Source organism: Pongo abelii, chromosome 3 (genome assembly GCF_028885655.2).
Source record: "Pongo abelii isolate AG06213 chromosome 3, NHGRI_mPonAbe1-v2.0_pri, whole genome shotgun sequence".
NCBI lineage: Eukaryota > Metazoa > Chordata > Mammalia > Primates > Hominidae > Pongo > Pongo abelii.
In genome coordinates, this window is record NC_071988.2 from 188,553,436 (window position 1) to 188,577,227 (window position 23,792).

General features: G+C 32.4%; 1 long non-coding RNA gene across 4 annotated transcripts in view; it reads right to left on the reverse strand.

Annotated features, from left to right (window-relative positions):
- The window catches only part of LOC129059132 (uncharacterized), a 66,845-nt gene that overhangs the window by 32,292 nt on the left and 10,761 nt on the right, over nucleotides 1-23,792 (reverse strand). For all 4 annotated transcript variants that reach the window (XR_008524861.1, XR_008524859.1, XR_008524858.1 and 1 more), the window contains 2 exons: nucleotides 7,225-7,316; nucleotides 6,731-6,818 (listed from right to left, as the gene is read on the reverse strand). This is a non-coding gene — a long non-coding RNA (uncharacterized LOC129059132). The remainder of the gene's footprint in view (nucleotides 1-6,730; nucleotides 6,819-7,224; nucleotides 7,317-23,792) is intronic.

Below are 23,792 nucleotides of genomic sequence, written 5' to 3' on the forward strand. Positions count from 1 at the left end.
GCTCCAGAACTGATTCCCATCGCTTTCTGAGAAAGAGAGCTGTTAAAAGCAAAATATGTAATGGTATGTGTAAAATATACCATCTCCATCCCCGTACTTATTTTTCTATTTTTTCGCAGAATATGAAATTTGTCATATAAAAATAAACAAAATAAAAGAAATTATTAGGTTCATTTCCCCACAGTGTTTAGGTTAGCAAGAGTAACTTAGAGAAAACTGCAATGGAACAATGTTTCAGACAATATAAATGGATGCTTTTCTCTCCCAGCTGTTTTGTGTTTGCTTTATTTATTTATTTATTTTGAGATTTCTGGTCCTTCCTTCATCCTGCCTCTCCCTGCCATTTGTGGCCTTAGCTAATATATGCAGCAGATTATGACTCTCAGTTTGGTAAAACACACAAAGGTTTTTGAGATTTAAGAGGGTAACTCTTGAGGGAACTCTGAGTATGGAAAGGCTTCATGAGTCAGAGTAAAGTTTCTCTCAGCCATGACTAGGTAGGTTCCCAGGACTAGAGGGATGACAGGGGAGATACCACTGAGGTTTAGCTTAGATGGCTATATTTGGCAGAACTAGGTCAGAACAATAGAAGTTATCTACTCCCCACTAGATTGAGGATTCACCCCTGGAACCTGCACCAGAGCCTAGTCAGTGCCCAATCTGTTTGGTCTCCTTTCCCCTGTGCATCCGCTAAGTCCAGAAGCCACGTTAGCTGTCCTTGGTGTGACCCAGTGACATCCTCCCTTTTAGAGTAGCCAGCACATCATTGCCTATTAGCCATCCAACAGGAATGGCACCCACCTAAGTTCTAAGAACCTGCTTGGTCTCAAAGTGTCTTACATTGTGAATATCAATATGTCCTATTCACGAATAACTTGGTTTTAAACATCTAGGACAGTTGAAAACCCAGAGAAAGTCATAATTCCTAGAAATGTGAGAATGCTCAAAAAGAGACAAGATACCTGTCCTTATGTATTTGTCTGTGTCAGACTGGGACCAGGTCAGCATCTATGTATTTTTGGTGTTTCTGATTATGGCTTCTGAATTCCAATGCCCTAATTTTCACATACTTAAGTCAAGATAAACTTAATTAAACAGGTACAGTATCAGTACTGTAGACACATAGCCTTATAATCTTTACTTTCATTTATTTATGTTTTTATCTTCAGAAAGCGTCAGTTTTAAATTGAATAGATACAACTAATTCTGGTTCACCTGCATTACATTCCTCTCTGTGGCAAGAAATTGCAAACAAAAATCATGATGGAATTGCTTAATGTGCTGGTTTATTACCCATCCTGAGTAACATTTACATAGCTGTCCACATGTTAAAAGGATAGTCTCTGTTTGCCAGTGTTAGCCATCCTCCCACGGGGAGCTTAAATATCATCTTCCAAGGGGAGCTTAAATACCACATTCCTCTGAAACTGTCCAGTGTATTCAGAAACCTGCTCTCTCTGCTTCATTTTTTGAAATTCCACTGCACTTGGGCATCCTTGAGTTTACTATCAGATGTATACATATGTGTCTCCCTAACTCCACTCTCAGCTCTTAACATCAGGTACGGTGGTGTTTGTGTTCATCTTGTATTTATTTTTGTGTTTCCTACACAAACTACACTAAAGTCTTAAATAAAGGAGTCATTGAAAGGACATAGCAGTAGATAAGTTATTTTAGTAAATTCAAACTGATTATTTATTACTGCATTCAACTTGTTTTTAGATTGAAATTAATATTTTATATAATATCATTATACTCCCTACATGCAGTTCATATTGTTGAAATTATCGAAGTCCTAAGAAAAGTGTGCATATGATTATGAGTTATATCTTTTATATGGTACCTGTCTGGGCATAGAGTGTTTAGCAGAAATTTTCTATTCAATATCATCATAAACAAAAGAAGCAAAGCCCTTCTGCAGTATTCCAAATGGGTATTTCATTGCCAGGCTTTTACGTCATGAAATTCATAATCCAAAATTATCTTCAATGAGAGTAAAACCAGAGGTTTTTACATCATATCTGTAATGCAGAGATAATGCTTATTGTTACAATCTGCATTAACTGAATATAAAAAGCAACTTCACCAAGGAATAGAAATCTAGCTCAGAGCTTACACATACAGACACATATATTTGTATTCTCCAAGAGACTCTAACGTATTCCTTGTCATACCTCATGCTCCTTTCTTCATATCTGAGCTGTATGGCTTTACTTACACCAGCAACGCATAGTGGAAATACAGAGCGTTTCATTCCTGGCAAATATGATCAAATTAGGAAGCGAGTCTGGATCATTTAGACTAAAATACAAGGTATTTTTCTTCCTTTTGACATCAAAATATCTTGCTTTCCCTCTTCAGCTTTCCATTTAATAATAATAGCACATTTGGATGGTGTTTTAGGATTTTTAAAAGCAAACATAAGTGGTGGTTAGAGCAATTGGCATGAAGTCTATTCAACAGGAATGAAGAACAGAGTGTCTAGTGATTGCAAAAGAACAGAGGCAGTAAATAGCAAAAGAAAGCCTATGGGGCAGACATCCTGATTTCTAGTTCATTTTTTTTTTCCTTTGAATATAATGCCTCTCACATGGTTATAAAGAAAGGAAGATAAATAACACTTATGTCTACAAAGAATTATGTTCTGGGTGTAAAATTATTTGAAATATTCTAAATAATCTATATGAAGTCTCAATTTTAGTGGAGTGACTTCATGTATGTTAAATGAAATTGCCTGACATCAGCAAGTTATAGGGTAGTCCAGACCTCCACTACTCAGTAGCTTCCTTTGAAAGATAATTATTAATGACTTTCTGTTCTGTTTTTAAGTAATAATTTTCCAAAACTTTATTTGCTGGTTGTTCTCCAACTAGATTATGAGTCATTAAATTTATGAATCATGTCTTCAACTTCTTCTGTGTTTGCCTAAGATTCCCAGTGCCATGTTCTGCCGATGAGGCACATACTGACCTGCCTTCGAAATTTCTGACTATAAAGTTTTTACCAATAAGCGAAAATTTCTAATTTTTTTATTTCTATTTATTTTGTTTGAATTAAATCATATTACAATTTGTGGCTTTATCTATAGAATAGATAACAAGTGCTTGTTAGCAGGAGAAGTGAACAGTGTTCTACATTTGACTTATTCTCTTTGTAAGTCATTTCTAGGTATATATTTTTATTACATCGCTTCATATGACAATAGACTTCAAGGCCTTAACTACAATAATTTGAAGTTTAGAGATGCCTATAGGGTCTTATTCAGCCTCATTGATTTGAGCATTTTAACACAGGACAAATCAAGTGAAACACCAATGGCTTCTTTTTAAACTCTAGAAATTAACAAAAGGGCCACCTGGCAGCTCATAAGGGAAAGAGAAACCTTATCCACTTATGTTTGTTGTTGAGAAGAATAGGATAAAGAATGATTTTCTGGTCATTTTTTCTAGCAGAAGTCTGCAGCACCAATAGGCTTCCTAAGTCACCACTACGTAGCAGCAGCCTCAAGTGCACCCAGGCCTCAGTACGGTCTCTCACTTCACTGCATCTCAGAGATGACCTCAGGTTATACTTTGCCTCATACTTAAACAAACAAAGAAATGGTACAATAATTAAGTAAAAGCTACAGTATGCAGTAGGGTTTTATTTTTTCTACTATAAAGGTAGATTCTGTAATAGACTCAAGGTAAGGTTAAGATACGTGCTTGCTCAGCTATGTAATTGTTTATACCAATTCCCCAAATTACTACAATTTCAGAAATTAAGCATTCTTCTCTGGAAACAGACTCTTTTAATTGTAACAATGCAAACAACACGTCACCATCAGGAATGTGTGCTTTATTTATTATAAAAACAAAACAAAACAAAAATCCTCTCCTTCTTCATTATAGCCTACATTTCAAGATTCATCATTCAAATGGTTTACCAAATTCAATGCTTATCAGAATCCCTTGGGGAAATATTTAAAAATACAATTGGCAGAACCTATTATAGACCTACTATGTCAGACAGTCTAGGCCTAAAATCTGGAAATCAATATACTTTGGACCTCTTCAAATCATTTTATGTAATCCATGTCCTGCATTTGGAAAACATTTACATTTCATTAAAACTAATTTCTAGTATTCAGGCTTTCAACCTTTAGAAACAATTCTGTGTAAGTGACTTGCCAAGCTATGTTAAATAAATTATAATTTGAAACACCTGATAAACTCCTTTATTTGTTTCAAAAAGAAACTCATAGACAATGGATAACACTTGTCCTGAATCAGGATAGAAAAGCCATGATCTTTTCTTGTGACTCCTTATCTGTTTTTCTTTTTTTTAATCATTATATTTTTTAATACAGACAGGATTTCACCATTTTGCCCAGGCTGGTCTGAAACTCCTGAGCTAAAGCATTCTGCCCACTTCGGCCTCCCAAAGTGCTGGGATTACAGGCCTGAGCAACCACACCCAGTTGTTTTTCTGTTCACAAGGTTCTCCATCACCAGTAGCTGCAGCACAGTGTACTGGAAAAAGCACAGGTCTTGAAGGCTCACGGTGGTGAAGCTGGACATGTTAATATACTTCAGTTTATCCTGATGGTAAAAATCTGGATTATCAATAGTTAATCCACAGATTTGCTGCTAATTTAAAATTATATAATGCTGTTAGTTATAAACCAGATAATGCTTTGAGAATACACTGTTTTAGGGAAATATTGATTTCTTTCAGGACAAGAGGCATTGTCTCGAATTTTGTGTACTTGAATTTTAATCCTTTTCTAACCACTGCTATTTATAAAGTATGATAACCCACTAAGAGAACCATAATCACAGGGTCATAAAATTTAGTAATGTGAAGAAAGTTTAAAATTTATGGAGTCAAATTTTTGCTAACGATTGTGTAAGATACTATTGCATAGACTCCCAACCCTGTCAGAGAAAATAACTATAAAAGGTGGACATAGTAAACAAGCCACTACATGAAGGCATTAAAGACAGAACAATGCAGTTAAATACTTATAGGGAGTTTGCATCACCATCAGTGGAGGAGGGGTACACAGAAAGAAATAACAAGCATGGAAATTGTAAATATTAGGTAAACATGAAAAAGTATTTTGTCATCTTCTTCTTAATTACTATGTAATTCATAAATTTCTTTAAAGCTAAGTTTGTAGCATTATTTTGTAGGGTTACAGAACATATAAATAAAATACTAAAACTAGCACATAAAAGATAGGGTGGGGTGACGATCTCATGGCTGCAAAGTTTCTATATTTAATTTGTAGTAGTATCATAATAACAACAACAATTGGGAAAACTAAGGATTTATATTGTAATCCTCTGAACAAAAACAAACAATGAATCATAAAAGTATGAGTTTTTAGTATAGCAAAATACTCAAAAAAGAAGAAACATTAAAGAAAAAAGTAGGACAAATGAAACCTAATGGTGACTCAACTCAACTATATTAATAATTACACTAAATGTGCAATTAAATAGAAAGGGTTTGTCAGATTGGATTAAATAAGCAAGACCTACTTATTTGCTCCCTACAAGATATGCACTATAAGCATAAATGTTTGAAAGAAAATTCATGGAAAAAGTTATACTACACAAATAGCAGAAAAAAGGATGAGATGACTAAATCAATATCAGATAAATATATTTTAATAAAGATAATCTATCATTCGAGATAAAAATAGTGTTTAATATTTTTAAAAGGGTCAACTTATCAGAAAGAAAAAATAATTACAAAAATGTTTTGCCTAATAGCAGGGCTTCAAAATACATTAAAAAAATAACACAATTACCAAAACATATTTAGTGATTTTAATACCATTTCTTAGCAATTGTCAAAATAAATTGACAAAAAATGTTACCACATATACAGAAAATCTGAACAATACTATGAACTGTGTTGACCTAGTTGATATTTATAGAACACTTTTTTTTCAAGTATTCATATGAATACTTGAAATTATCCACTAGAATATACCATTTACTGGGCCAAAAAAAGTCCTTAAATTTAAAAATTGTAATCAAACAGAGTTTATTTATCAGAAAATGTTGAATTACATTAAAAATTAACAAGTATAAGACAACTAGGTAACCCAAATATTTAAATTTAAGATAAAATACAACTTTAAACAATGTAATTTTACATAGCACTGTTCAAAAGTGAAATCACTAGGAAAATAGAAAATATTACCAACTAAATAATAATAAAATAAAACATATCAACATATGAGAAAAGTAAAGCAGTGCTTAATAAAAATTCATAGCTTTTAACACATACATTAGAAATATAGAAAGATCTAAAATTAATGTTTCCAACTTCAGAAACTAGTAATCAAAAAATAAACCCAAAGCAGATAGAGGGAAATGCCTAAGAGCAAAAGTTGATTATACATAAAATAAGCAGAGGAGAAATCAATAAAACCAAATGCTAACTCTTTGAAAAAAATCTACAAAATTGGTAAAATGATACACAAGCAGATAAAGAAATAGAGAAATTGCAAATGACCAATATCAAGATAGAAAGAAGACATCGCTAAAGGCCCTACAGACATTAATAGGATAATAACAGAGCAGAATTAATAATTTTATGCAATAAATTTGACAACTTAGATGAAGTGGACAAATTTACTGAAATATAAAAATGCTACAGCTGTCTAAGAAAATGTAGAAAACTTGAAAAGACCTATATTAAATAAAGAAATAGAATTTATAATTGAAAACCTTACCTTCAAAGAAAAGCTAAAGCTCAACTGTTCTCATTGGTGAATTATTTCAAATATTCTAGAAAGATGTTATAATGATCTCTTATAAATTCTGTCAGAAAATAAAATGGGGAGGGATAATATTTCAACTGAATTTAGGATTCCAGTATCACACTGACCTCAACATTTTTTCCAAACATTGTGGACATCACAAGAAGGGAGATCCATAGAGTAAAATTTCTTATGAAAATAGATGCAAGATCTTTAACAAAATTTTAGCAAATTGAACTCAGTCATGTATCAAGAGGATCATGGATCATGAATAAGTGGAAGTTATCATGGAATTATAATACAATTTTAATGTCTGAAAATCCATTAATATAACTTAATCATGTTAATACTAAAAGGAAGAAAAATTATGTAAAGAGTACATAATTAGGATATCAAGAAAGATCTTGAAAAAAATTTAATATTGATTCATGTTAAAAATTTGCAGGGCCCAGCATGGTGATTCTCACCTGAATTCAAGTGTTTTGGGAGGCCAAGGCAGGAGGATTACTTGAAGCCAGGAGTTTGAGACCAGCCTGGGCAATATAGCAGGACCCTGTCTCTATAAAAAAATGACATAAAATGTTAGCCAGGTATGGTGGTGCATGCCTGTAGTCCTAGCTACTTGGGAGGCTAAGGTGAGAGGATTGCTTGAGCTCAGGAGTTTGAAGTTAGAGTGAGCTATGATCCTGCCACAGCACTCCAGCCTGGGTGACAGAGCAAGAGCCTGTCTCTAATAATAATTATAATAAGTAATAGTAGTAGTAATTTTTTAAAGCTTCAGCAAACTATAAGTAGAAATGAATTCCCCCAGTGTAATAGAAGGCATCTAAGAAAAACCCACAGATAATATAAAATCAATGATAAAAGTCTCAAGCCTTTGTACTTAAGATCAGGACTAATTCAGGACATCTCTCATGAATTCTATGTAACTATCTACTGGAGAGTCTAGTCAGTGCATTAAGGCTGGAAAAAGAAATAATGGTAATGCATATTGGAGTACAGCATGTAAAATTGTATTTATTTACATGCATCATAATTATGTAAAAGCAAATCCTAAATTCAATGTAACATCTATTAGAATCCTAGAAAATATGTTTGGAAAAAAGAAAAACAAGTCCAAAGATTATTTGAAAATGAAAATCATCTAGAGCAGTGTATTGAATTTTGAAAAAGAACAAGAGTAGATAACTCATATTGCTTCATTCAAATATTTACTATTGTAACTTCAATAATCAAGAGAGGCTAACATTTAATAGATAAATGATTAATGGGACCAAATATAGATTCCAAAAACCTATTTGTCCCATTGATTTTTTTTTTGCAAAGATGCCAAGGTAATTCAATAAGGAATAATAATATTTTCAATAAGTGGTATTAAAGACTGAATATTTTTATGAAAATAAAATGAAATAAACCTATGCCTCACATAAAATGTATCAAAATCTACCTTTCTATCTCTTTATCACTCTCTGAGCTAAAACTCTATAATTTGTTTGAGAAAACAAAGAAGGAAACGTTTGTGACCTTGAGTTAGGAAAATATTTCTTAAACAAGACAAAAAACTGAATCATACAAAAAAATCGGTAAGGCAGACTTCAAACAGTTAGAGTCCTTTGTAATTCTTTTCTTCATAAGAAAATGAGAAGGTAAGCCACAGATTGGAGGACAAATTACAAAATGTGTATCTGACAAAAGTCTTTCAAAAATTATTTTTTCAAAATAAACCCAAATTTGGAAAAATACAAATGTTTTTCATCTGATAAATGGATAAACAATTGTAGTACAAAATATTGTTACAGTAAAACAATCTAGATGAATCTCAAAATATCAGTCTAATATGAGAGACTATAGTGTAATATTTATAGTTTTATTGACATGAAATTCTAGAAAATGAGACCCACAGTTAAAAAAAAAATAATGGTTTACAGAGAGTCAGAGAAAGACATGAATTGTAAATATTTGCATCTATATCTTGATTGTGGTGATGGCAAAGAGTTTATGAAAACATATACCAAAAATGGAAGAATTCTATTGTATTATAAAATATATTGTTATACAAATGCAGAGAAAAATCATCAAGTCAGACATGCTAAATTTTAGGTGATGAGAATGCTGTTGTGGTATAACTATGATAGAACTGAATATCTGAGTTTGACTTCTGTGTTGAAGGCTGGTAGAGGTAACTTAATCTTAACTTCTGATTTTCAACACTATCAGAAAAGCTGAATTAACAGAGAAAAATAATTTTGAGAGAGTCTTGAACCTCCGTTTCAAGACTCAATTATCTAGTCTGTCTGACCTACCGCTCCTTCCTCACTGATTATGGGAGGATCTTCCATCACTCAATATCAGTTTCCTTTCATAAAATTATATCAGGTTTTGGTATTCCTCAAGAAAAATCTATTTGCCACATTTATGGATCATGTTTCCTAGAGTTGTCCATCAAGAAAACAGCTCAAACAAAAGTAAATACTTACACCTCCTAGCATTTTTCCTTTTCTATTTGGAGCTTTTATTTTAAATTCATCATTCCTTTCCTTAACCATAGCCTTCCATACTGTTATATTAACCAGATTGTATAATTTCTCAAATATGAAGCTCTATTTAGGAGTTGTAGTAATATGGAACATTTCCCTTGCTACTAAAAATTGGTAGAAAATGTAATGCATTAAGTCAAGCAGAGAAAGACAGACTGCAAACTGCCAGTGATTTATTTACATGATAGAATTAAAGAATATACATAGATATATAAAAATACATTCTGTCCAACTTAGAAATTAGAAGTGCCAGAACTACCAGCAAAACTATAAATTTATAAAACTAAGTTATTTATTATCTTCTGAGCAAATTAATAAAATAGATAACATAAATAGACATTATTTTAATAGCAGTATCTAAAGTTTTGCCTCTACTCCTTAAAATTCTCAAAAGCTACCTTCTGGCTTTCTGTTACTTTAGTTTTAACTTATCCCTTGTCCAAAATGCAGAAAAATAGCATATACCAAAAGTAGATGAATTCTTGTGTGTTGGAGGCTGACAGAGGTAACATACTCTCTAAAGTGGTATAGAGCTAGAGAGAAGGTAAAATGAATGTTCACAGTGACAACACTTGTTAATCATAAGAAGGTGACAGGTTCAATCTGTGACCTGAGATACTGTGAATAATCAAGGCCTTAATAGAAAGTAACTAGTAAGTAAAAATACTATAGCTAAAACCTATGTCCAAAGTGAGAAGACAAAGTAAAAACTAGAAGATAATGTAATGACCAAGAAACACGAGAAGTCATCCTGAGAGGTCTGATTCTGCTGTTCTTACATGAGTCTGTTTAGAACAAGATGGCCTATTTAAGAACCAGTGTTTGCCATACAACTCTCAAAGATACATGTTGATTGTCTGATGGGATTTGACGTTTGCCAATCTGTAAAACATTCAACACTTGTCTAGATTAAATTAATTTTCCTTATTCAGTCTAACTTAATGTAGGCTATACTACACTTGAAAGGGTATAGGTAGAAATATCAGGACAATTGCACAATGAGAGAAAACGCATTGTGTATGACAATTATCTGTGAATTCAAATGTGGGGAAATAGTTCACCATTTGCTCCAGAGACCTCATCACTTGAACTGTCTATCCTGGTATTACACTTACGATTCCACATTCAGGGAAATTCTCACAAAATATCAGCAAGAAAATGTATAGCTAACACGGGGGAAATTTCTAAATGTGGACAAAAATAGCAATTGATTGTCTGAAAGCAAATCTTAGCTTGTTAGGCTTCAATATGTGTTGTATAAAATATTTCTACTGATTATTACTTCGACATATTACCTAAGTAGATATTTGAATGAGATTTATTTAGCAGATTGATTATTTTCAATGTGAGAATACCTCCTAGGAAGTATGAAGGCTGGAAATAAATTATGAAAGTTAAAATTTTTTGTGGCATTACAAAACTTTTATTTTTTTCAAAAATGTGACATGATTTAGTTATATATTCATACTGAAACTGATAATTGCAGTGTCTGGCCAGCAAACTTTAATAAATATTTGAAGAGTTTTGGACATTGGACTGAGTATAATAGGTACTTTTAACTTATCTTAGAAACTCAGATATTTTTCAATAATATTATGCTACAATGTAATATCTAATTGAGAAGCATACATTATAATGCTAAAAATTCCCCTTAAGTAGCCTGTAATCTGATGCCTAATGTTCATATCAACACTTTGTGAGCAAAACGTTTGAGTTTGATATTGTTGTAAAACTCCCTTAATCCTTAACAAAGCATATGAAGCAAGATGAAATATTTTTCAAGTACATAATTAATTGCAAATGCATATAGACTTGATGCAGATAACTCCCTAAAAGAATAGAATTATTTGTGAATGAACAAATGTGATGAACTATGATGAACAAAGAATAATTGCTTATACTTATACTGCGTTTTAAGTGGCCTACAAAATACTGTCAAATAAATTATCTAATTTAGTCCTTACAATTGACAATAATACAAGTATTGTTTTCTCTTCATGTAAAATCATGAAGAAATGTGACTCAGAAAAATAAGTAACTCATTTTATAAGCAAGCAGTTGGTGTAGGTACAACTAGATTAAAATTCAGAAATCCCATTACAAATCATGTCATTTTCGAGGATATTGTACCACCTCTGTCAATAAAACAGATAATTTTCCTCCTCACATTTTCAGATAAGTCAAAGTATAAAGCACAGAAGTATAGATCACAGAGAGTTTGTGTTTGCCTATTGTGTTTATTTTTCATTTCAACCTTATTTCAGTCAATGTAACTGCTCTTATGAAATATACAATAAAATGATTTATTATGTTTATTTTATTGAGTTATGAAAATTTCTTCAACTAACTACATGCAAAAATGAAAAATGTTATTTATAGTTATATCTATATATATAAATATATTAAAAAATAAAATATTAAATTTCAGCCGAAGGGAAAACTTGAATATTTTAAGAAGAAATCTAACAAAATGATGTACTATGCTGAAAAGATACTTAATAGAGAAAATACAAATATTAAATATATGAATATTCTCATTTAATATTGTCTTTCCAAGTTCCATTTTTTAATAAGAAATTATAAGTAATTAGTTGACCTTACTGCATATCTCCTTCCTCTTTGACATGGGGATAATTTCTCTTCTACTCATCTATATGGTCAAGTAGTGATGTAAATAGGAGGTCTTTAAAGGTATAAACACACAGGAAAATAAAAAAGTACTTGTCTTTCAAAGAAATTTAAAAATTATATTGGAATAATTCTTTTTCCTTAAATTTTTTATTTTGCTTTCATCAGAACAAGTGTTAGTAAAAATTTAGTATTAGACTACAGTGAATATAACTTTTCTAATCTCTGAGACTACCAGAGTTCTGTATAGATGGAGTTCTTTATCATGGAAGAACTTCTTGAATGGTTGAGTAAGGGACCTCAGAAATACACTCTTCCATAAAGCAATGAGAACACTGGAAAAAGTTTTCAAAATAAACTGTTTCAGAACTCTGGAAATTAACAAAAGGCTTGTTACAATATGAAAAACAATTATTCAAGAAAATGGCTGAATTTCTGTAATAATGCATAGTTACATGCTGTTTATCTTGCCATATTCTGATTCCTCTGTCTATAGCTCCATGGCAGACTTGTAAACTGTAGCCCCACAGGATTTGTGAAAAACAGAAAATTAGCAATTACTGAAGGAGACAGAAAGGTTTAAAGCACCTCCTGCCTCCGACTCCTGCAAAAAGAAACCAATCCTCAGAGAATTGACTTGTCTGGCAGCTGTCTGAAAAAGCCCAATTCACATGGCTTATCTTTATCAGATCTGGCTCAGAGTTTGCTCATTGTGAAATGCCTTTCTCCTGGGTGTTTGTCAAAAAATGATCAGTGAAAATTGTTTAACATTGTAGGTGCCTCAGTTAGAGATACCTGTTGAGGCTAATGAGGTGCTGACTAAAAAACTGAACAGTGAAAACTAAAGAGTGATGTGTTCATAAGGGACTTTGAAAGGTTCTAACATAATCCTGAGAATCTAAAAGGCCATACACATGTGTAAGGCTATGCGCACTTCAAGAATAATCTAAGAAGGCCCTAATCTCTCAACTTTGACTTACCTTGCCTCTCTGCATAAGCAAAAAGTGAAGGCTGAGACAGAATAGTATATCTTAGAAGCATTGTAGGTGTGCCCTAACATACCACCAAAGATTGTGAGCAAAGACTAAAAATAATTTATTCATGGCATTAAATATAATCTTTGCCAAATCACTAGATGGATGGCCACCAAACGAACAAAAAGAGGCTTAAGTGGCTACACACAAATAGAATATAAACCCCGCAGAGTTGGAATAGGAAAGTTTCTAAGATAAACAAGCCACAATGGTAACAACAATAACGAAAACAACAAACAGTTGGTTTTTGCCTACTGCGTTTATTTTTCATTTCAACCTCATTAAATCCCTAGGGAGAAACAGGAGTTGGATTGTCAGAGTTATCACATTATGTTTTTCTCAGTGTGCAGTTTCCAATGAAAAGTTGTAAGGTTTGCAAAAAGACAGCAGTGTATGACCCATAGGCAGGAAAAGGAGAGTCAACAGAAATAATCTTAAGGAAGCCCAGACACAAGATTTACTAGACAAAGGCCTTAAATCAGCCTTTATTAACATGTTTAAACAAATAAAGGAAACCACGTCTAAACAATTAAAGAAATGTAAAAAATAAAATCTCATCAAATAGAATATATTAATAAAGAAATAGAAAATGTTTTTAAAAAGAGAACCAAATGGAAATTCTGGAGATGAAAAAATACAGTAACTGAAATTTAAAAATATAGAGAAACTCAGCAACATTTTGAACTGGCACAATTAAGAAACAATGAACTTGAATACAGGTCAAATTATATCTAGTCTGAGGAACAAAAAGGAAAACATAATAACAAGAAATTAACAGATATTTAGCAACTTGTGGAGCATCATCAAGTACTGGTATATGCACAATGGGAGTTCCAGAAAGAAAGGAGAGCAATGAGGGAGCAGAAAGAATATTGAAAAAAAAAAAAATGGTTAACAACTTGCCAAATTTGATGACAAAATTGAATGTACATTTCCAAGAAGATCAATGAAATCTAAGTAGGATAAACTAAAAAGTTATACTTGCAAGCACAACATAATCACATAATTTAAAGCAAAAGACAAAAAGATTATTCAAAGGAGCAAGTGAATAGCAATTTATTATATACAGGAAACTTCAGTAAGACTAACCCCTATATTCTCATGAGAACCTATGGAGGCCAGAAGGCAATAGAATACAAAATTCGAAGTGCAGGAAAAAAAGATTGCCAAGCAAAAATCTACATCTAGCAACACTTTAAAAAAAATAGAAAAGGTCTCTCTGTAGTTATTTAATGCGTGTGTCAGATATACTATAAAAAGAGGATACAGTGCAATAAAATGAGAGCAATTACATACAAATATATATCAAAAAAGATGAAACAAGATATTCCTTGATAAACAAAAACTGAGAGAATTTGTTACTAGAAGAACTGCCATACACAAAATACATCTTCCTGAAGGAAGAACTTCAGGGTTAAATGTAAGGATACTAATTAGTATGAAAATAAATGAAGAACATCAGTAAAGTTAACTAGTAGGTAATATGGAAGACAGCATGAAGATATTTATATTCCTAACTTCTTTCTTTTTCTGATATAAAATACAATGACTAAAAGGGATAACTATTTATTTGTTTATCTATTTATTTATTGAGATGGGGTCTCACTCTGTCACCCAGGCTGGAGTGCAGTGGCGTGATCTCGGCTCACTACAACACCGGCCTCCCGGATTCAAGCAATTCTCATGCCTCAGCCTTCAGAACAGCTGGGATTACAGGCGCCCGCCCCCACATCCAGCTAAGTTTTGTACTTTCAGTAGAGTTGTGGTTTCTCCACGTTGGCTAGGCTTGTCTTGAACTCCTGACCTCAAGTGATCTGCCAGCCTCAGCCTCTTAAAGTGCTGGAATTACAGGTGTGAGCCACAGTGCCCAGCCAAAATAACTATTTAAAAAAAGCAAAAAGTACAGAGCTATATTACAACAAGTTTTGTGTATGCTATTGAAATTAGACCAATATTATTCCTACTTAGATGGTTTTAAATTAAGGTGTTTATTTAATCTCCAAGGGCCACTAAGAAAATAACTAAAAAATACATAGTAAAATAAACAATAATTAAAATGGCCCATAAATTGAGTAATGACATTATCATCTTCCACCTTAGAAAGCCAGAAAAAGACAACCAAATTAAACTCAAGGCAAAGAAAGGATATAATAAATATTAAAGTAGAAATAAAGGAGGTGAAGAATATAAAAATAATAGAATCAATAACATCTAAAGTTGTTTTTTTGATGATTTCAACAAACTCGACAAAACTTTAGCTGGCTAGATGAAGAAAAGAACTCTACTTACTAAAATCAGAAAAAAAGAGAAGGGATATCACTACTGATCTTTTGTAAATAAAATGTTATGAAAGAATATTATGATTAGCTGCTAAATTTGATAACCTAAATAAAATGGAGACATTCCTCGAAAGACGAAAATAGTGGAAAGTGACTCGAGAAAAACTGAATGTTTAAATAGACCAATAATAAAGAGCACTGTGATTGAATTCATAACTTAAAAACCTCTCGAAAAGAAACCTCCAGTCCTAGATTATTTCACAGGTGAGTTCTGCCAAATATTTATAGAAAGAATCAACAAAAATTCTTATAAAAAATAGAAGAGGAAGTAAATCTTCTCAACTGTTCTAGGTCAGTATAGACGTAGATTAAAAAATTCTCAGCAGAATAATAGCAAACAAAATCCATCAGTACATGAAGACAATTATAAACCTTAACTAAGTTAGATATACTGGTGAAGTGCAAAGTTAGTTTAGCAAAATCCACACAATTCGTGTAATATGATATGCTATATTAACAGGATAAAGAACAAGAATTATATGAACTTCTGAATCTATTCAGAAAAAGCATTTGACAAAATCCAACATCCTTGCATGATAAGTGCTTAACAAACCAGGAATTGAATGGACCCTCCTGAACACAATAAAGGACATCTATTAAAAAAACAAAAACCAAAAACCAAAACAAAACAGAAAACCACAACTTACATCATACTAATAGGGATATACTGAATGTTTTTCCTCCAAAATTTGGAACAAGGCAAGAATATCTGTTGCTGCTTCTTTTCAGCATTCTCTGAGGTTCTAGCCAGTTTTATTAGGCAAGAAAAACAGAAAGGTCTAAAATTTAAAATATCTCTATTTGCAGATGGCATGATCTTGCACATGGAAAATCTTAAGGAATCCACTGAACAACTATTAGACCTGACAAATGAGTTCAGCAAGGTTGCAGGATGCAAGCTCAATATACAAAAGCCAATTCTATTTCTATAAATTTGCAATGGGCAATATGAATAGGAAATTAAGAAAACAAAAAATAGGAAATTAAGAAAACAAAAAAAGTAAAATACCTGTGCATAAATTTAACAAAAGAGTTCTAAGTCTGTACATTGAAAACTGTAAACTTTTGTCAAAAGAAATTAAAGAAGACTTATATAAATAGAAAGACATCCTGTATTCATGAATTGAAAGACATAATATTGTTAAGATATAAATACTCCCCAAATTGATACATAGGATTAACATATTATATGTCTGATAAGGATATTATATCCAGAATACAAAATAAATTAATGCAATCCAACAATTAAAACATAATTTTAAAATGTGAAATAATGTGAATTGACATTTATTTAAATCAGATACAAATGCAAACGCAAAATTTTTAACATCAGTAGTCTCTGTGATCTGAGATACCAAAACAGATACCCCTTTGTCAACTAAAATGGACTCTAAGGTTAAGGAAACAAAAGTTACCAGGTTTCAGAGATGAGCTGGCATGGCAACTTCCTAAGTCTCTATGACTACAAGTAAAACCACACTCTTGCTAAACAATAGGATGTATCAGGCAAATTGTCAGACCCTTCCTAACTCTGATTTACAACCCAGACCACTTCTGAACAGAGGACTGGCCTCCGGCTCTTTTCTGATAAGCTACTGCAGACCTTAAGCCAGTTTCAGCCAACCTGTAGAAACTTTACACAAACTGCCTTTGTGTCCTATAGTTCATCTTTTGATGTAAACAGCCAAATTCCACCTCATTTTAATGCTAAAGCCTGCCCCAAAGAGAACATGGGATATATGTTAGGTACATGTTTCCCCATTGCACAAACACTCCACTTCTCTTGTAAATATGTACAGCTTTTCACCCAAACCCACTAAATAGTATGACATTTTGTGTAATTCAGATCTTGTGAGGCATAAAAACCCACCTGGCTTTTTCCTCTTTGAAGATAACGTCTTTGGTACATGCTAGACACTGTCTCTTCTCTATTTACAAACTGATATTGCCAGAAAAACTCTTCTTTCTACTATTTTGCCATACTGGTGGTCTTTTGGATGACAAGTCATTAGGAGAATTCAGATCAAAGCAACAATAACATATCATTTACACACACTGGGATGACTAAAAATTAAAAAAAAACAGACATAACCTATATTGATGAGTTTGTGGAGAAATTAGAATACACATATATTACTTATGAAAGTATGAAATGGTGCAACCACTTTGAAAAACAGCTTGTCAGTTCCTCAAAATGTTGAATATAGATTTACCACCATATGACCCAGCAATTACTCATCTAACCATATAAACAACAAAACTGAAAACATATCTCCATATTAGATCCTGTATAGCAAGTTTTATATCTGTAGTTTTATATAGCAGCATCATATTAATAGCTAAAAATTGAAAACAACCCAAAAATGTATCAACTGATGAAAGTATAAACAAAAGGTGGTATATCCATAGCATAGAATATTGTTCAGTTAGTAAAAGAAGTGCAGTGACATACAGAAGAACACAAACAAACCTTGAAATCATGATGCTAAGTGAAAAAAAGCAGCCACAAAAGGCCACATATTGTACAATTTCATTTATATAAAGTACTCAGAATAATTAAATCTAAAAGATAGAAAGTAGTTTAGTGGTTGCCAGAGGCTGGGAGGAGGGGAGAATGAGGAGTGATTACTAATCTTACAAGATTTTTTTTGAAATGTTAAAAATGTTTTAAAATTAGATAATTTTGATAGCTGTACAATGTTGTGAATATACTGAGAACCACCAACTTGTACATCTTTAAAAGGTAAATTTTATGGTATGTGAGTTACATGCCAATAAAGATGTTACAAAATCTATAATAAATATATGGCTTTCAGTATGTTTAAATTATCAAGTTGATGAATTATATACATATATTCTCAGGATGTTGAATGCACTGTCTAGTATATTTTTATTTTTAATATATTTTTGAATACAGAATTATAAATATATTTAGAATCCTATGAATATGTAAAGCAAGTCTCTAAGGTAAGATAAATTCAGGGTAATATTGAGAAATAAAAATACATATCATAATTCAGAAAAAAGAAAATATGCTGGAATACAAGCATTTAGCCAGTTTAGAAACATTTTGTTTTGAAGCTTGATTACATAATCATATCTATGTATCTCTTTTTCCAAAGGAAATTGTCCAATGGTGTGCAGAACTCATCTGTAATATGAATATTTCCTTGTTTAACAAGAAATAACCTTGGTGTATATCTGTTGCCACTGAGGTTGGTCTGCTGTCATTCTCCTCCTTATGCCCACTTGCAACGTCTGTTTTGCAGTGACACAACAAAAGTCACATAGACATAATGCATAAAAATGCTTGGTATTTTTCAATTTTAAAAAGTATTTGATGCTATTTCCTTGCAAATATATATAATTAAAAATTTACCTCAATTATGATATACCCTATATTGCTTTCCTGAACCTATGTGGTTTATTTAGCTCCCCTAATTTGTTAGTTCATTTATTTAAGAATTTGGCATCTATTAATTGTTAATTCTATGTCAGGCAAAAGAAATATCAATGTGGATAAGACATACATCCTGTCTTTAAGGAGCTCAGATTGCAGCAGGAAGATAGGTAGACTATATGTGGAGTGTGAAGTGAGATCTACCCCAATATATTGCACATTAGAAAACAGGAAAATTCATGTGATTTTACCTGTCTATAAAAATCTCCTGAGGATGTATTAGAAAACTCATGGCTAAAATGTATTTTATGTTCAAAATTATGATCAAAGTGAATGGGTAATCGATTTTTTTTTTATTGGACAAACTTTGCAATTTAATTAGCTTAAACTTGAGTCAGCTTTTGGCCGGGCACGGTGGCTCACACCTGTAATCCCAGAATTTTGGGGGGCCTAGGCGGGTGGAATACCTGGGGTTAGGAGTTCAAGACCAGCCTGGCCAACATGGTGAAACACCATCTCTACTAAAAATATGAAAAATTAGCTGAGTGTTGTGGCAGGTGCCTGTAATTCCAGCTACTTGGGAGGCTGAGGCAGGAGAATCACTGAACCTGGGAGGTGGAGCTTGCAGTGAGTTGAGATTGTGCCATTGCACTCCAGCCTGGGCCACCAGAGTGAAACTCCGTCTCAAAAAACAAAACAAAACAAAACAAAACAAAAATACTTGAGTCAGCTTTCGTAACCTGAATTGGTAAAATGATAGATAAAGGGGTATTTCTTCTAAAGACTACTGTTTGTTTCAATGTCTCCACTTTAAGAATGTCCAAATGGAATTTGTGCTAAAGGGTTGTCTTGACACTTCAATATGGCAAACACTCCCTATCACATAGATGAAACTAACAAACACGTGGAACAAGATGGCATCTGGTAAAAGGAGACCATGTAGATTCCCTATGCCAGAGTATGGGGCTACCAGTTGGTCTGAGTTTTTTATTTAACTTAGAATTTTATTTATCTTCATATCCTTTGCAGGGACATGGGTGAAATTGGAAATCATCATTCTCAGTAAACTATCGCAAGGACAAAAAAACCAAACACCACATGTTCTCACTCACAGATGGGAATTGAACAATGAGAACACATGGACACAGGAAGGGGAACATCACACTCTGGGGACTGTTGTGGGGTGGGGGGAGGGGGGAGGGATAGCATTAGGAGATATACCTAATGCTGAATGGTGAGTTAATGGGTGCACCACACCAGCGTGGCACATGTATACATATGTAACTAACCTGCACATTGTGCACATGTACCCTAAAACTTAAAGTATAATAATAAAAAAAAAGTTAACCAATAAAAATGAAATGCAGGGATGTATATACTTATGATGATATTGAAATTAAAAGAGTTCTCAAGTAGGTCACATCAGTTCTGACTCTAGGTAAGCTTTAACTTGGCCTTCAAGGAAACATTTTAGGAAAACTGCCAGGTTTCTTTATGACTTAAAGTGAATATGAATCAGGCATTTAGAGGTATTCTAAGGTATATTGATTATGTTACAGATTATGCAAAATAACTAACTTCTAAGCAGAGAAGTCATTTAATAGTTCCACAACGTATGAATGCTTACCTCTGAAGTATGTGGAAAGCTGGCTAGCAAGGATACAAGATAATGGGCAAGGAGAGCAGTTAGTGTTTGCCATACTCACTGCAAGAGACACTGAAGGCTTGGACTAAGGCATTGTGGAGTGGGTGTTGGCAACATCCCTACAATTACAAATGAGTTGGCCTAAGATTTGTGAAGTTATTTTGGCCATGATTTACTAAAAGTCAAGTTAGTGAATTAAGTCTTTTGTCTTTTCTTCAAAATATACTTGCTCTACTGACAAATAACATTATTTTTAATTTTTTTAAACAAAGTAGATAGAATATGCTCAATCTAATGTGAAATTAAAGGATAATACCCTATACTCCCCTAAAATATTGTAAATTGTATGACTCCAACAGCTAGGGAATTAACAGAAAGAAATAATTGTGTTGAATGTTAAATTGCCTTTATATCTTACATACTATATTAAATTATATTATATTTTATATATAAACACATCAAAATGTGCCTCAATGAAATAATTATAATGAATGTACCAAATAGGTAATCCAAGTTTGTCCTTGTTGATTGTCACACTAGGTAGTCGACTTTTAGAATATTGACAATAATGCGCAAGTTGCATACCCTAAAAGAAAGAGGAGTGTAATTTCTCAGCACTCTAATAATCTTATAAAAGTTTGAAGAGTATTTCTATTATTCGTAAATGTCCTTCCAAGTGATCTATATGCCATCTCTCAGTTAAATTTATATTTGCATTTCGTGGAAACTATCAATGATTTCAATATGTTTAGAGATTCTCACAGATTATGAGTTAATGTGTGACAATATCTTTAACCAATTTCAATTTGAACTCTTTAAATATTAAAGATCATTAAAATATAAATAAAGATGCAAAAATCCTGGAAAAACAGGTCCTTTTTAATGATTTGTTTTATGAGATATGGAAACAATCGGACCAGAATACATGTAAAAATCTCCAATATCACCAAAGTAATTATCAATTTGCCACTAATATATGTTAAAGTATTTATTGTTAACATGATGTTTTCCAAATTATTTACCTGTGACAACCCGAACTTAAAATACTATCTTATCTGTGATATTATTGACTTGTGCAAATGTCTTTGATACGAGTTTCAAATTTCTTACTCACTGGTGGCATAGTCTCATTAAAAATTAATCTAGGAACACATTTAAAATTCAAAAATATTTGCATTAAATCTGGAATCTTATATAATTATCCTCAAAACAGGTAGAAGGGCAATATTGTATTGCACATGATGAAACCAGCTTTTGCACTCTGCTGCCTGCTCAGCACCAAATACCTTTTATAATGCTACAGGATATTGTAGCCTCATGTCAATGTTTGATTTCTTCAAATATTTTCCATCTTTATCACAAACTAAAGCTACAATGTACAGAGATGAAAAAGCTCTTTCTTTATATAAGAGGAAAGGTGTATGGTGCCATGAAGAAACAGCTATATTCTCTGTAGAACCAATACTAATTAAGAGGGAGAATACCTTGTCCCTTGGTAACCTATGTCATTATGGTGTGCAAGTAGTGGTAGAAATGAGTAATAAATGCCACTTATTTGCACATCACATTAATTTAAGACCTTTTATATATTTTTGGCACTGTTTTATACACAGATTTCTTACAAATATTTAGTTGACAAGTGCAAACTTCGGTACCAGAGGACTGTTCATTAGATACAGCAAGGAGTTTTGATAAGGCAGGCTGATTGCTGAGTACAGGTTCTGAACTAAAAATTTAATGGGTGAGGTTTCCAAAACTTAGGTTCTGTTTCTCACACTAAAGTTATAATTTCTTCCTTTTTTATTCTTCCTCCTCTTTTCTTTTTTCTTCCTCCTTTTCCTTTTCCTTTTTTTTTTTAAATTGTTTTCAAACAAAATCAACTGTCCCCAAATTTCCTGGTATAGGGTTATTTTTTGACTGAATCCTATTACTGTTGTATTTCAGGCAAAATTTTCATTTAAAAGTCAAGCTAAATAAAACATTAAGCAATATTTTCTGACTCCAGAAATATTCAAGCATTGCTGAAAATGTTGGGATGAGATGGCAATTTGTTTATATTATCAATTTAGGAGAAATGTTTCTGTCTATTTGGAATCAGAGGGTAGTCTACTGCATATTTAGAGGCTCTTAATGCAAGCTATGTGTGTTTATTTTACAAATACAACTTATAACCAACTGATTCACTTCAAGAAAAGAAAAAAATTAGCATTTTTATTTTAGTTATGCTAAATTTAGAAATTAAATTAGGGAGACAAAATCCATATGACATTCAGTTGTATTATCTAAGAACAAAATATATGTTTACATTTCCTTAAATTTGTACATATCTTTTCATTTTATTTGTATTGCTATTTTATGTTTCTTCTCTATACCTTGTAAATAACTTTTCATGTATATAAAGACCCTGGGTTTTTATTACAGTTTTGAATCCTGGTTAGTTGTAGAATTATTTTTTATTAGAGAGTTCCATTGATTATCTTGGATTTTTCATATTATCTATCCTGTTATCTACAAATATGAATAGTTTTATTTGTTCTTTTCTAATCCTCATGCCTAAGCAAATACTTCTATTCAATTTTAAACATTGCTTTAAATGGAATGAGTCCCATATATTGTTTATGTGGTTTTTCATTATTGTTATTTTTAAAGTAGATTTTGTAATTTGAATTTGGATTACTTCTTTCATCAGAAGCTGTTTAACCGATCGTATCAAAAGATGACTATTAACAATTCCTTCCATTTCATATATTTTTTGGCAATGCCATGTCACCTTTCCCACAGTTTTATTCGCTTTAATCTGGGCTGTATCTATTATTACATTGGCTGGTAGAATGCGGCAGAAGTAATAGTATGTGAATTCTGGGTATAAACCAAAAGAGGACTTCCTGGAACCATGAGCTATCATGTTAAGAATTATGGTTATAGCACCGAAGAAGAAACTAATGAGGGAGAGAAACTCAGAGGGTCCCCAATATTACAGTGTTCCTCGTTGAGGAAACAGACAGGCAACTGGGGTCATTTTGGCTCCTCCAGGCCTAGTCAGGCCTTCCATGTGACTGAAGCTACATGACTAGCCCCAGACAAGACCAGCAGAAGAACCACAAAGCTGATCCTGGCCTAGACTGCAGATTCATGTGGAAATAATGTTTTATATATAAGCCAGTAAATGCTGGAGTTGTTTCTTGTGCAGCAATAGATAGCTACCATAGAAGTATATATATTTTTCTGATTTCCAGGAGAATTACTTTTTCAATTTTTTAAAAATTAATTTATTACATTAAAGTCAGAGATCAGAGTGTATTTTAACTTTATGGAACTTTATTTGATGCTTTTAAAATTAATCTCAAAAATTCTGGCACTAAACTTACGATTTTTTTAAAAAATGACTTGGAGATCGTGAAGACTTTCTTAAATCTGTAATAGTTTTATTGGGATATTAGTAACAGTTTCAA